The sequence below is a fragment of the Equus asinus genome, chromosome 10, assembly GCF_041296235.1.
Source record: "Equus asinus isolate D_3611 breed Donkey chromosome 10, EquAss-T2T_v2, whole genome shotgun sequence".
NCBI lineage: Eukaryota > Metazoa > Chordata > Mammalia > Perissodactyla > Equidae > Equus > Equus asinus.
Window position 1 is genome coordinate 51,166,317 of NC_091799.1, and position 3,481 is coordinate 51,169,797.

Sequence of the window (3,481 nt, forward strand, 5' to 3'; positions counted from 1 at the left end):
GGGCCAGGCTCCGCAGCCGCGCCCTAGAAAGGGCCCCGCGTGTTTGGGGAGGGAGGGGGATCCTGGAGCGGGAGGGGTGGGTGGCCTCTCCCGCCTGCGGCCCCCGCCGCCAGCTCAGAGCCGCGCCTCAGAGCCCGCGCCTTCCGCCGGCCCCTGAGCCCTCCTGAGGACTGGACGTCCCTGGAGAGCCCCGGGACAAGGCCGGGCACCTTGGGGCCTGCGCCTGCATCCTGGGCGGAGGTCTGGAGAAGGCGCAGGCCTGAGCGTATCGGAGACACGGCCGCAGCTCGGGCTCCGCTGCCCGCTTCTCCCTCCGGGGGCACATTCCTTGGCTACTTAGCCGCTGTGCGAGCTTGGGCCAGCTCCTCTCCCTCTCTGAGCCTGGCTTCCTCATTTAAACAACGGAGATGACTCTGCTGACCCCATAGAAAATTAAGGCTGAGAAAATTAAAACGCCTGAGCGTGGAAATACCCCGTGCAGCGTGAAGCCCTGTGCAAATGGGAGGTGTATAATTGCTGTTAGTATAGTAATTAATATTATTCTTTGCTGTCTTTAGGGTACGCCGGGCAATGTTGATCCTGCGTTTCTTCTCAAACGGCACTGACTCGGTTGCTTCCAACATCTTGGCCTCTCGTCATTCAGAGAGCTGAGCACAGAGCCCAGCACGTGATAAAAACCCAGTGTTGGCTACGTGTTTGCTGTCATTGTTCTCGTTGTTGCCGAGCAATTGTGAACTGCAGCTTCCTGGTCTAGGCAGGCGCTTCTACCTGTATTTAATCTACACACCCCTTTGAAGGAGATACCACCACCCGCATTTCTCCGTGAGGGTCAGGTGCTCAGAGAGGTTCAGCCGAAGGTTCACACAGCCAGGGAGCGTTCACTCTCCGTGTACACACAGCCAGGAAACCCACAACTCCAGTCAAATCATGATTTTTTAAAAATTAGACAACTTCCAATGGAGGGACATTCAACAATATACCAGACGGGTGCTCCTCAACCTCGTCACGCCATCAAAAACAGGGGAAGCCCAGAAACCGTCACAGCAAAGAGGAGCCCAAGGAGACGTAAGACTAACTTGGGATCCTGCGGGGGCTCCTGGGGCAGAAAAGGGGTGTTAAGAGAAAACAGGATATCTGAACAGCGTGGACGTCAACGGTCGTGTTTCAATATTGGCTCATGAATTGTAATACATGTATTGTACTAAGACAGGATATTAATAGAGGAAATTGCGGGGGGAGGATGGGGAACTCTCTGTACTATCTTTTTTTTTTTTAAGGATTTTATTTTTTTCCTTTTTCTCCCCAAAGCCCCCCGGTACATAGTTGTATATTCTTCGTTGTGGGTTCTTCTAGTTGTGGCATGTGGGACGCTGCTTCAGCGTGGTCTGATGAGCAGTGCCATGTCCGTGCCCAGGACTCGAACCAACGAAACACTGGGCCGCCTGCAGCGCAGCACGCGAACTTAACCACTCGGCCATGGGGCCAGCCCCTCTGTACTATCTTTTTAATTTCCCTGTAAATATAAAACTGTTCTACACAACTGTGTCTGTTGATTTAAAAGATAAGTTTTCATCTACAGAGGGCATGCCTATTGATCTTAACTGTATTAGAAATTAAAACTGAGAATGTTTTTAAATATCCATTTTAACATAAACTCTTTACATGGCAACAAAAATAGTGTATTTTTATAAAAATTAACTATATTTTCCAAAACAAAAAATTATGAGAAGAGTGGCAATGTTTTACACCTTTGCAGATTGCTTTATTGTCTAGCTTAATAACCAGAAGACGGGATTCTCCTCCAGTTGACCCTCATGATGTGCGGATTCTGTGTTTGCAAATTCATCCGCTCACTAAAACTCACTTGCAGCCCCACGATCAGCACTCGGGGCCTCCCTCGGCCAGGGGCCTCCACGGAGCAGTGAGAGCTCTGACGTGGCCGACATCCGTGTTCCCAGCTGAGGTCAAAGGAGGCGATGCTCTGCCTTCTTGTTCCAGCGTCATACTGTAAAAAGTGTCCTTTCCACAGTCTGTTTAGTGCTGCATTTTTCACATTTTTCTGCTTTTCCTTGATTTTGCTGTTTAAACTGGCCCCAGGCGTGGTGTCGCCTAGTGGTCCTTAGCACCAGAAGGCTGTGACGTGCCTCATGCCACAAGCTTCATTCAGGCAGGAGTTATAGGGCTGTTGGTTGTGAATTCAATGTGAATGAATCAACGATATCTATTAAATAAGGTGCCTTTAAATGGAAACACACATAAAACAGAGTTGGCTTTTTATCAGTTGATGATTGATTGATAAAAATGCTGTGCCCAGAGAGGCCGCCTGGTGGAGGAGCGGTTAAGTGCGCACCTCCCACTTTGGCACCCGGGGGTCACCAGTTTGGATCCTGGGTGTGGACATGGCACCACATGGCAAGCCATGCTGTGGTAGGCATTCCACACATAAAGTAGAGGAAGATGGGCACAGATGTTAGCTCAGGGCCAGTCTTCCTCAGCAAAAAGAGGAAGATTGGCAGCAGATGTTAGCTCAGGGCTAATCTTCCTCAAAAAAAAAAATGTGGTGACCAGAGGCTTACAGGAACCTAACCCGATTTTTCTGCCTAAGAGCCATGGTTCAGGGTTCACAGCCACTTTGTAGAAGACAACTACGGTGAATAACGAGAATCAAGTGTACCTTCTGCACTGAATCTGTCATGATGTGTTGTTTCGGTTAAAGTATATGAGGAAAATTCAACCTCCCACAGACATGTAAACGGAAAAGGGAAGAGTATTTTGACCAGCTTTTCAGGTAATTTGCCTAGTCTTTGAGACTACACCAAAACTCGACACGTTTAATAGTTGCAATGTGTGATCTGGAACTGTCAGTGGACTTCTGGACTCCATTTACATGAAAACCCACCGAGTGCATCTGTTCCCCACGCATGATTTGGAAACATCATGCACCAGTCATTTGAAAAATATTAGTCCACTGAATTACACAGATCTTCCAAATATTAACACATTTCATTATTCAATATCCAAAAGTCACATATGTTAATATGACCACTGATCTCATCAGAAAATCTTTAAGTGTTGGGAAGTTGTCGAGATCACTGTGGTAAATACAAGTTTTTCAAAATTCTAGTTTTCACTTAAAAGTTCAAATATTATCATTAACAACAAATACTGTCCATTGTTTTTCCTAGAAGTGACAGGCCCCTTTCTTTCATTTTTGTGAAAATGTCTGCCAAATATCCATATCAGAATACCTGAAGTTTGTGTATCTAAATATGGTATTCCATGAGACATGCGGCTAGTTCAGCCTGCACTTCACACAGGGACACAGGTGTTTCTTCCTGGAGACAGTGACTGCGGTGCTGCAGGGGCAGCAAAGATGCTGTCTGCATGCTTCCTGTTTCATCATACAGAATTTTAAAAAGACACGAACTGATGACTGAGCATACTCTTACCATATGATACAGCAGTCAGGCTCCTTGGTATT